This window comes from Carcharodon carcharias, chromosome 4 (genome assembly GCF_017639515.1).
Source record: "Carcharodon carcharias isolate sCarCar2 chromosome 4, sCarCar2.pri, whole genome shotgun sequence".
NCBI classification, from domain to species: Eukaryota; Metazoa; Chordata; class Chondrichthyes; order Lamniformes; family Lamnidae; genus Carcharodon; species Carcharodon carcharias.
This window is the reverse complement of record NC_054470.1, coordinates 196,656,162-196,668,152: the sequence shown is the minus strand read 5'-3', so window position 1 is coordinate 196,668,152 and position 11,991 is coordinate 196,656,162. Positions and strand designations below refer to the sequence as shown.

At 46.1% G+C, this 11,991-nt stretch overlaps 1 long non-coding RNA gene across 1 annotated transcript; it reads left to right on the top strand.

Moving 5' to 3' along the window:
* Positions 1 to 3,587: 3,587 nt before the first annotated feature.
* On the top strand, positions 3,588 to 6,662 carry LOC121276792. The gene is made up of 3 exons (XR_005942743.1): positions 3,588 to 3,699; positions 4,573 to 4,722; positions 6,174 to 6,662. It is a non-coding gene; the product is annotated as an uncharacterized LOC121276792 (long non-coding RNA).
* The last annotated feature ends 5,329 nt before the right edge of the window (positions 6,663 to 11,991 follow it).

The window sequence follows — 11,991 nt, the reverse complement described above, 5'->3', positions numbered from 1 at the left end:
ACAAGGAGGAGCACTGATTCACCAGCTGAGGGAGGGCAGTATGTGGTAATCAGCAGGAGGTTTCCTTGCCCATGTTTGACCTGATGCCATGAGACTTCATGGGGTCTGGAGTCAATGTTGAGGACTCCCAGGGCACTTCCCTTCTGACTGTATACCACTCTGCCCATACCCAGGGATGGTGATGGTGGTGTCTGGGACATTATCCATAAGGTATGATTCCATGAGGATGACTATCTATGTCAGGCTGTTGCTTGACTAGTCTATCAGACAGTTCTCCCAATTTTGGCACTAGCCCCCAGCTGTTAGTAAGGAGGACTTTGCTGTGTCAACATTGGCCCTAGTCGTTTCCAGTGCCTTGGTTGGTCCGTCCAGTTTCATTCCTTTGTAGCAGTTTGATACAACTGAGTGGCTTGCTCGGCCACTTAAGAGTCAACCATACTGCTGTGGGCACCAGGTGGGTTATTACAACAGATATTTTGTTTGTTTGCTGCTATCATCTTTTCATTCCACATTTTTATTGATTTCAAATTCCAATTTGGTGGGATTCGAATGCAGCGGCTCTGGGGTGGGGTGGGGGGGGTGGGGGTTCTCTGGATATCTAGTCCAGCAACAATGCCACTACACCACCACCTCCGCATACTGTGGGAGTATGGAGATGGCCAGCTGGCAGAGGCTGAACATAGATTTTGCAGCTTTAAAGGACAACAGTCCTTCGTTGTGATAGACAACATTTCACAGTGGGGTTGAGGGCTTTCCACTGAATCAAACACCAACTCGCAAAATCCTAGATATTTTGTTTGTTTGCTGCTGATCAGTTCCCAGGCGGAATCATGCATAATAACGGACCTCACTTTTGGTCAGAAGAGTTTGTAAATTGTATCTTTTGATCATGTTTTACCTTCTGGGGGGGGTCACAAGGAAGGAGAAAGTTCAGAAGAATCCAATGAATCAAGTGGGGAGGCAGTTGGGGTTGTGGTAATGTTATGGGATTAGTAACCCTGAGCTATAGACTAATTCTTTGGGTGGGGGTGGGGGGGGGACCTGGGTTCAATCCCACCATAGCAGCTGGTGGGAAATAAAGCCAGTCTCAGTAATGGAACTATCATCAATTGTTGCTTTTTTTAAAAAAGCCCATCTGGGTCACTAATGTCCTTTAGGGAAGGAAATCTGCTGTCCTTACCTGGTCTGGCCTACACATGACTCCAGACCCACAGCAATGTGGTTGACCCTTAAATGCCCTCTGAAATGGCCTAGCAAGGCACTCAGTTCAAGGGCAATTAGGGATGGGCAACAAATGCTGGCCTTGCCAGCAACACCCACATCCCATGAAAGAATAAAGGAAAAAAGAAAGTTCAATAAATTGGCCAGTTGGAATGCGGAGAGTCCTAATAGTTACTGCATCACAAACTGTACATGAAACCTGCTCAGGTCAGAGTCAGACAGGATGAAGTGGGAAATTCAATTGAAGGTCAAGGGAGAATCGATCCTTGTTTTGGAAAATGTCTCCTCAGACACAGGCCCTGATGGGTCCAGGCCCTTCCCCAAGTTCTGAAAGTTTGGGTCAAGAAAGAAAGAATCCTCTGCTCTGAGGAAGAGCCATACAGACTCAAAACGTCAACTCTGTTTCTCTCTCCACAGATGCTGCCAGACCTGCTGAGCTTGTTCAGCATTTTGTTTTTTTATTTAACCAGTGGTTGAGTTGGATTTGTAAATAAATGAAAAACAAGATATGTATCTGAATTGAATGGAATTTGAACTTTGTGCAACCTTTTCTTAAGGAGGGAGGAGTGTAATAGCACATTCTCCTGTGGCCATTTGTATTTGTATGTATATAAGTCAAAACTGGACTAAACCAGTTTGGTTGGGTAGTTGAACTCCATGTGCCTGCATCAGTCTTTTTTTTTTTGTCCTGCAAAGACAACAGACTTGTGAGAAAAGTTATTGCTCATGGAATAAAAAGGACTGTAGCAACGTGGATACAAAATTGGCTGAAAAATAGGAAGCAACGAGTAACGGTCAATGGACGTTTATCAGGCTGGAGGAAGGTTTACCCGGGGGTTGGTAGTGGGACCCTTGCTTTTCCTGATTTATATTAATGATCTAGATCTTGGTGTTCAGGAGACAATTTCAAAGTTTGCAAATGATATGAAGCTTGGGAGTGTTGTGAACTGTGGGGAGGACAGTGTGGAACTTCAAAAGGACGTAGACAAGTTGGTGGAGTGGGCAGATAGGTGGCAGATGAAGTTCAATGTGGAGAAGTGTGAGGTGATGCATTTTGGTAGGAAGAACATGGACAGACAATATAAAACAAGGGGTGACATTCTGAAGGGGGTGCAGGAGCAGAAAGACCTGGGTGTATATGTTCATAGATCATTAAAGGTGGCAGGACAAGTGGAGACAGTGGTTACTAAAGCAGATAGTATCCTGGGCTTTATTAATATGGACATAGAGTACAAGAGCAGGGAGGCTATACTGAATTTATATAAGACTCTGGTTAGACCTCAGCTGGAATATTGTGTACAGTTCTGGGCACCACACTATAGGAAGGATGTGAACACATTGGAGAGAGTGTAGAAGAGGTTTACAAGAATGGTTCCAGGGATGAGAAACTTCAGCTATGAGGATAGATTGGAGAGGTTGGGACAGTTTTCCTTGGAGAGGAGAAGGTTAAGAGGAGATTTGATGGAGATGTTCAAAATCATGAGGGGGCTGGACAGAGTAGATAGAGAGAGCTGTTCCCACTCGTAAAAGGATCAAGAACGAGAGGGCACAGATTTAAAATGATTTGCAAAAGAAGCAAATGTGATGTGCGAAAAAACTTTTTAACACAGCGAGTGGTTCAGGTCTGGAATGCACGGCCTGGAAGTGTGGTGGAGGCAGGTTCAATCGAGGCATTCAAGAGGGTATTTGATTATTTGAATAGAAACAATTTACAGGGGTACAGGGAAAAGGCAGGGCAATGGCACTAGGTCATAATGCTCATTTGGTGAGCCAGTGCAGACATGATGGGCCGAATGGCCTCCTTCTGTGCTGTTAAAATTTGGTGATTCTGTGATAGGCAATAACCACGCTAAAACAAAACTGGATCTATTCAGAAATTTCCCTGTTTAAAAGCCATGTTCAAACATAAACACGCTATTAGAAGGTGCTTTAAACAGGCGATGCCTGTACATTAATGATTATTTTGTAAATCTTCTCTGCAATCTCTCTAAGGCCTTCACATTCTTCCCAAAATGTGCTGCCCAGATTTGACACAGTCCTCCAGCTGAGACCAAGCCAATGTTTTACACAGGTTTGACATAGCCTCCTTATTTTTAGGTGCTACACTTCATTTTCTAAAACACGGGTGCACAGGGCACAGTTTCAAAATTTGCCAATGACATAAAGCTTGCAAGTATTGTGAACAGCGGGAAGGACAGAGATAAACTTTGAGAGGACATAGGCTGGTGGAATTGATAAGAGGTGAAGTGACGCAACTTTGGCAGGAAGAAGGTGGGGAGACGATGGGCGGGATTTTCTCCACCCACCCGCCCATCTCCGGGATCCTCCGGTCCCACCGCAAGTCAATGGGCTTCTGGCTGGGACACAGCCAAACCCGCAGCGGGTCCCACCCACAACCGGACAGGGCCTGGAAACACTGGCTGATAGAAAATAAAGGGCACAGTTCTAAAGGGGGCAGAGAAGCAGAGGGACCTGGAGGTATATGTGCATAAATCATCGAAGGGGCAAGGCAGGGGGAAAAGCATATGGGATCTCTGGAGTGGAGAAATCTAAATGTTTGCAACCCTCTGATGAAGGAATTTCTCTTTGCCTAATTTCCCTAAAGGGTCGACCCCATATCCAGACTCTCCAGTCAAAGAAATATCCTCCCAGCATCTAACCTGTCGGCCCTCTATGAGTTTAGTATGTTTCAGTGAGATCCATCCCCACTGCACTCAATCCCTGTGATAAAGAGATAAATATAAACTAAGACAGAATTACCTGGAAAAACTCAGCAGGTCTGGCAGCATCGGCGGAGAAGAAAAGAGTTGACGTTTCGAGTCCTCATGACCCTTCGACAGAACTAGGTAAACATAGCTCTATTTCCTATTTTTACTCAGTTCTGCTGAAGGGTCATGAGGACTCGAAACGTCAACTCTTTTCTTCGCCGCCGATGCTGCCAGACCTGCTGAGTTTTTCCAGGTAATTCTGTTTTTGTTTTGGATTTCCAGCATCCGCAGTTTTTTTGTTCTGATAAATATAAACTACCTGAAGCCAGCAGATGGCAGGCAGTCCACACTTTCAGTAATGAGGAGTCGGATTCTTTCGTTGTACGATTCTGAGATCAGGGCGGTTTTGTGCTGCAGGTGTAGGCCTGAGGCCTCAATCACCAGTCTTTGCAATTTTATATTTTTGCATTTCGTTTCTGTTTTGCTCTCGATTTTAAGAGAACCTGTATTGCATTTTTATAAGTTACTTTGCAGGCCTTGATTGAATATGAAATGTGACTGTGCTTTAATTAAGTCAAGTCATTAATCAATTATGTAATCAAGAGTAATCAGCGGTGATATTATTAACCTGTTTTTCCCCAAGGTTTTCTTTTCATGCAGATCAGGCCCAGCTCGCAGCTGTTGTTTTGCCTTGTGACAACCCTCGGCAAGACCCCGGGGGAGTGAGGGGAGGTCCGGTTAGGGACCACTTTACAAGTTCAGAAAGATAGAATAATTTACATAGACTCTCAGGGTAGGTATGAGGTACATGTGGGGCAGAATTTCGCCCTTGTTGGGTGGGGTGGGAGGTGGGGGGGGCCTGGGCGGGGGGCAGGTGGGGGGGCGGCCTCTCGCCCGCGAACGAGGCCAGGAGGAGATTTCACGCTGGGTGGGCCAGTTAAGGCTGGCCCAGCCTGAAGGGCGAGCGGTAGCGCTGCCTCTGCGGGTGGCGTGGAGGTGGGGGTAGTGCGGGTGGGGGTGAGTGCGAACTTCGCCCATGCGATCGAGCGCCTGAGAATCTCCCTGTGGCACAGAGCTGTCCCAGGGACATGAAGAGTTTAAAAAAAAATAAAGAAATTAAAAATGTTATCAAACATGTCCCCTCATGTGACTCTGTCAACGAGCAGGGGCATGTTATTAATTACATTTTTAATTTTTAATGTGATTTTATTTGCTTTAGGAAGCCTCATCCCACCGGTGAATTAGATTTCCTAAAACAGTGCAAAGGCTGCTTGGTCTTCATGCCTGACCACTAAGGTTGGATGGGCAGCGAAAAATTCTATTTAGTTGACCCTTTAATGGCCTTAACGGGTCTTTTCATTATTGAAATATTGCACACCTGCGCATTGACGTCAGCACACTCGCCCGGTGTCAACACACCTCATTTTACACTCGAGCGGGCCAGGCACGTGCCCACCCACCGAGCTAAACATTTCACCCGTGAATTAACTGACCAACTGTAGTTGAACACACCACACGAGAGAGTAAATGACAGATGCAACCAAGTCAGAGTCCACGGATTTCTCATGAACCCACCCAGCCATCAGTAAGCATCAAGTCAAACAATCTCGTTGAAACTCTGTCCCATGGGGGGTTCCCAGCTTCACCTTCGGAGACCTCTCCTTGGAATTGTCTCCAAAGGTCATTCCCACTTGGATGGCTTTAACAATGGCCCACCTCACAGGGTTTCAATCTCGCCCTCTGAGATTCCTCCCTGGATTTCTGAGGACACTCAAACACTAGCTCACAAGCACACTTTCAGATCTATGGCCGTGCCAGGCGGAACACCACTGCTCCGCAGGGACACCTTTTCCCAACTTAAAGTCTGCCCCCCCGCAACCCTTCCTCTAACTTTTTAACTCAACCTAACTGGGCCCTCTGCCTGCTCTTGTCCCTATGTCACTTCTTGGCTGGCAGACTACCCAAAAACTGACTGACTCAAGAAGAGTTGTTCACTGACCCTTGAAGTGTTCTGGTGACCTATCAAAACACTCCCAGTGGGTTCCACCCTTGTAACTAGGCAGGAACCAGTGTAACAAGTATTGGAACATCCTGTATTTTAAAGATTACAATCTCCACAGACTCCTAATTTAGTGCCCAGGGACACAAGAGCCAATGATTTCCTACCTAGTCTAAACTACTGTTTTCTTTTCTCTCTCCTCGCTAGACCGGCTATAATAGAAGTCATTTTCTATTGTTTAACAGATGCGAGTTCTTACTGCACTCAGTAACCTTTCAGCTAAAAGCCAGGACAATGAATAACTGTGCACATGGGGTGGTCAACTATGGCCTGGGATCAGGAGATGGAGTTTGATTGAGGGACGGTATATAACCTGACTGATGGCAGATGGGAGACACTGTCAGAACGATGTATAAACAGCAAGACAGGCAGTGCCTGTGGGAAGAATTTGATAAGGACTCATGGTCGTCAACTCCTTGTTTTGAGGTGAAGGCTTTGGAATGCTGGAATGGGGCCAGAAATTGGACTTAAAGGGGCACAGGTCCAACATTGAGGCTGCAGCCAGATAATAGCCATTGACGGAGTGAGTGTTCACCCCCCCATGTAAGGTTATTTGGAGGCTCGGTGATGTATGAAGCTAGGGGAATTGTACCTTTTTCAGAACTGTCTTGAACAGACTAATTTGGGGTTACCATTTGTGCTGCAATAAAGTTGACTTTGTTCTGTTGTTTAAAGGTATATACACAGTGTTTTTTCTCCCTTCCTTTTTAATAATGTTACCTTTCTTACCTTTTTTATCAATGTTTGATGAAAATAGTTGTTTTCACACATTATTTGGTGTTGAGTCACTCATTCCTGTTCTGGCTGGAGTATGGCTCTGAGCCAAAGTGAGACTCTGCATGCGTCTCCCCCACCATTATACAGCAATCTGACCTCTGAGCCCGAAACTGCAGGTTCAAGTCCCACTCCAGAATTTGCTGGCCAAGGAAGGTGCATGTGTAACAGCAGCCAAACAGGTGGATTATCAGTCCATGATGGACCCGGAGACAGTCAGCAACACCTAGAAGAGAGGGTGAAAAGAGGACCGAGAGGCAGTGACCACCAGCTAGAAGAGTTATCCGATCCAGTCCAGTCTGTGGCTCCAGGCCGTGTTCTGAGAGAAATCAAATTGTGACACCACAGGAAAACAGATAAGTGATTAGTTGGTGAACATTTTGCTTGTTTATCATCAAAACTAACATCATTTATTGGTAATCATAAGTTTTTATGAGTTGGAGTAAGGTTTGCAGCAGTAGTAACTGTTATTGGGAGCAGCAGCATTTATTAATTAAAATTAATTTAAAATAAATAAATTAATACATAATAAAGATGGCAGGTCAGGTAATGAATTGTGACTGCAGAACGTGGGGATTCCTGCACGCTGGGGTGATCCAGGGGGAATAGGCTGCAGTAAGTCTCCGTGGCTTGAGGAGCTTCGGCTCAGAGTCATTGAGCTGGAGGCCGAGCTGCAGACGATGTGATGCGTCAGGGAGGGGGAAAGTTACCTGGACATCTTTGTGTCAGGAGGCAGTCACACCTCTTAGATTTGGTCAGTTGTCAGGGACAGGAGGGTGTGACTGCGCGTGAGGTATGGGGACCCGGAAGTTAGAGGTGGAGGAGCCTCAACCCTTGCAATGGTCCAGTAGGTTTGAGGTTCTTGCAGTCTGTATGGATGAAACTGGGGGCTGCAGGGTGGATGAGTGAATTGACCATGGCACCATGGTACAGGGAGTCATTCAAGCAGGGGGGAGTTAATAGGAATGTAGTGGTGATAGCAGACAGTATAGTAGCAAGGGATAGAAACAGTTCTCTGTAGCCGAGAGTGAGAGTCCAGAAGGCTCCGTTGCCTGCCTGGTTCTAGGGTTCAGGACGTCTGCACCGGGCTGGAGAGGAACTTGCAGTGGGAGGAGGAGGATCCAGTGGTCTTGATCCATGTAGGTACCAACAACATAAATAGAATTAGGACAGAGGTTCTGCTGAGGGAATATGAGTAGCTAGGGGCTAAAATTAAAAACAGAATCTCAAAGGTACTAATCTCTGAATTACTACCTGAGCCACAAGCAAATTGGCATAGGGTAAATAGGATTAGGGAGCTAAACGTCTGACTCAGAGCCTGGTGAGGGTGAAATGAGTTTCGATTCATGGTGCACTGGTACTAGTACAGGGGAAAGTGAAAACTGTACCATTAGCACAGTTTTCACCTGAGCTGTGGTGGGGCCAGTGTTCTGGCGAGTCCTATAACTAGGGCAGTAGAGAGGGTTTTAAACTAAATAGTGGAGGCAAAGGATCAAGTTTGGGAAGATTCTTTTTATCATTTATGAAGCAGCTGATGTTGAGGTTGTTGGCTAGCCCAGCATTTATTACCCATCTCTAGTTGCCCTTGAGAAGGTGGTGGTGAGCTGCCTTCTTGAACCGCTGCAGTCCATGTGGTGTAGGTACACCCACAGTGCTGTTAGGGAAGGAGTTCCAGGATTCTGACCCAGTGACAGTGAAGGAACGGTGAAATATTTCCAAATCAGGATGGTGAGTGACTTGAAGGGGAACTTCCAGATGGTGGTGTTCCCATCTATCTGCTGCTCTTGTCCTCCTAGAGGGTAGTGGGCGTGGGTTTGGAAGGTGCTGTTTAAGGAGCCTTGGTGAATTCCTGCAGTGCATCTTGTAGATGGTACACACTGCTGCTACTGTGTATCGGTGGTGGAGGGAAGTGAATGTTTGTGGATGTGGTGCCAATCAAGGGGGCTGCTTTGTCCTGGACCGTGTCAAGCTTCTTGAGTGTTGTGGGAGCTGCACTCATCCAGGCAAGTGCAGAGTATTCCATCACACTCCTGACTTGTGCCTTGTAGATGGTGGACAGGCTTTGGGGAGTCAGGAGGTGAGTTACTCATCACAGGATTCCCAGCCTCTGACCTGCTCTTGTAGCCACAGTATTTATATGGCTAGTCCAGTTCAGTTTCTGGTCAATGGTAACCCCCAGGATGTTGATAGTGGGGGATTCAATGATGGTAATGCCATTGAACATCAAGGGGCGATGGTTGGATTCTCTCTTGTTGGAGATGGTCATTGCCTGGCACTTGTGTGGTGTGAATGTTACTTGTCACTTGTCAGCCCAAGCCTGGATATTGTCCAGGTCTTGCTGCATTTGGACATGGACTGATTCAGTATCTGAGGAGTCACAAATGGTGCTGAGCATTGTACAATCATCAGCGAACATCCCCACTTCTGACCTTATGATGGAAGGAAGGTCATTTTTGAAGCAGCTGAAGACAAGGCTAGAGACCAAGGTAGGAATAAGGGAAATGATGATCAGCGTGTGGCAGGAATGGACAGAATGTACAAAGCTATGAGTGCACCAGCAGATAAGGCTAGAGGTTACAAAAAGATTAAAGAGACAGAACTAAAGGCTCTGTATCTGAATACATGTAGCATTCCTAACAAAACAGATGAATTGACAACACAAATAGAAATAAATATGTCTGATCTGTTAGCTGCTACAAAGAAATGGCTGCAGGATGACAAAGTCTGGGACCTGAATATTCAAGGGTTCACAACATTTAGGAAGGACAGGAAGCTAAGAATAGTTGGAGGGGAGCCCTGTTAATTAAGGATGATTTTGGTACGATAGAGAGAAATGACTTCAGTTCTAGAGATCAAAATGTGGAAGCAGTATGGGTAGAGGTGAGGAATAGTAAAGGTAAGAAGTCACTTGTGGGAGCAGTTTATAGGCCCCCTAACAGTAACCACACTGTAGGACCGGGTATACAGGAAGAAATAATGGAGGTTTATGAAAAAGGTACAACTATAATCCATGGGTGATTTAAATATATATAGATTGGATAATTCAGATCGGCAAATGTAGCTTGGATGATGAGTTCATAGAATGTTTTCAAGATTGTTTCTGAGAACAGCACATTTTTGCCCCAAGCAGGGAGCAGGCTATACTAGATCTGTTAATGTGCAATGAGACAGGATCAGTTAATGACCTCTGAAGAAGCCAGCAGACTCAAAGCGTTAACTCTGTTTCTGTCTCCACAAATGCTTCTAGACCTGCTGGGTGTTTCCAGCATTTTTCTTTTTTTATTTCAGATTTCCAGCTTCATTTGTTCTTTAATAGGTGTCACTGGCTGGACCAGCATTTGTTGCCCAACCCTAATTGCCCTTCAGAAGGTGGTGGTGAGCCATCTTCTTGAGTACAACTGAGTGCCTTGCTAGGCCATTTCTGAGGGCAGTTAAGAGTCAACCACATTGGGCCTGGAGTCACATATGGCCAAACCAGGTAAGGAAGGTAAATTTCCCTCCCTGAAGGGCGTGAGTGAACCAAATGGGTTTTTGCAACAGTCAAAGATAGGGCAAAATTTTTGCGACAGTCAAAATATGGGGGAAGACCGCGAGCGGGCGGGTTCCCGATCGGTGCCCATGGTCGAGGGCACGCTAACGTTTTATGTGGGCGGGCCAATTAAGGCCCGCCCAGCGTGACATCCACCAGGATGCGCTATGCGCTCCCTGTACAGGCGGGTGGGTGGGCTGGGGGCGGGGGGATTCCCTCAGCCAAGAGTGCACTCTTTCCAGCATGTGTGCGGAAGAGCAGACAGATCTCCCTGAGGCTAAGAGCTGCCTCAGGGAGATCGGCTCAGGTTTTCAACTTTTAATAAAGGAGTTTAAAAATGTTCCCTGCCATATCCGCTCTTGTGACGCTGTCGCATGAGATGGGACATGTCCACAACTTTTATTTCAACCTTTCGTTAAAATTTAAATATCCTCATGAAACCTCATCCCACCCGTGGACGAGGTATAATGTTTATTCACAAGCTCCCCCAGGGCTCCCGGCCTGCCCAACAACCTTAAGGTTGGACGGGAAGGTCCATTAATGAGCTGAATTGGTTTTCTAATGGCTTCATAGGCCCTTGACAGGTTGGCGGGCACACCGCTGACTCGGCTGCACCCCCGCCGACCTGAAAATGGAGCTGACGTGGGGTGGGCGGGAGTTCCACCCGACATCATCCTGCGTCATTTTACATGCCTGCGAGTAGGCCCCACCCCCACTCGATGACCGGAAGATCCTGCCCATAATTTCATGGTCACCATCACTGAGAATAGCTTTATATTCTAGATTTAGTAACTGAATTCAAATTCCACCAGCTGAACCCGTGTCCCCAGAGCATTAACCTGGGCCTCTGGATTAGTAGCCCAGTGACATTACTGCTACACCACCATCTCACCCTATTTTGCTTTTATATAACTACTTCCAATAGTTTAGCTGATGTTTAGTTACCATTACATAAGTGCATCAAAGTGATGAATCTATGAGTCTGTAAAGCGTAAAGGTAATCTGGTGGTACACCCAGATCTTGTAACGGTAACCTTGTCTGGTGGTGTCTTTAATTGCTCACAGTGATCGGTGGGATTGTCATTCTTGGATGTTGGTCCTGGTTGCATTTGTAATCTTGTCCTGGTTGCAATAGGGCTGTATGCTGGTTGGGGAGTAGAATGGCTCTGATTTTCCCTCGGTTACATATCACCATTGCACCTTTGTGTGCGATGACTTCGTAAGGCCTTAGTTCTAAACAAATCCTTGTCACCTCGGCCGGCCATCCACATACCTCCTGTGGGACACTGGGTGTGAACATGTTGTCCCAACTGTAAACTCAGCAATTCTTTACTTGCATTTTTATCGTGCACCATGGCCATCTCTTGCAGTTTTAAAAGTGTCTTGTGTCTGAGAGAGTCAAATGTGTAAGAGTAAGTAATTTGGTATGCACTGGTCTGCCAAACATGAGCTCTGCTGCTGATGGAATGGTGCTATTGAAAATAGCACTGAATGTGTGTGCGACAGTGGTGCTTGAGGGATTGTGTAATTATCTAATAATGGGGTACTCGGTAAAGTAGTCGATGATAATGAAGAAGTCAGTGCCATGGATATGAAAGAGGTTGGATGTGATTTTGGACCAAGGGTGAGGAGGAACTTCATGTGGAATCAGTGTTTCTTTGTGCTGATTTGATTTATGCTCTTGACATGTCTCACACTTC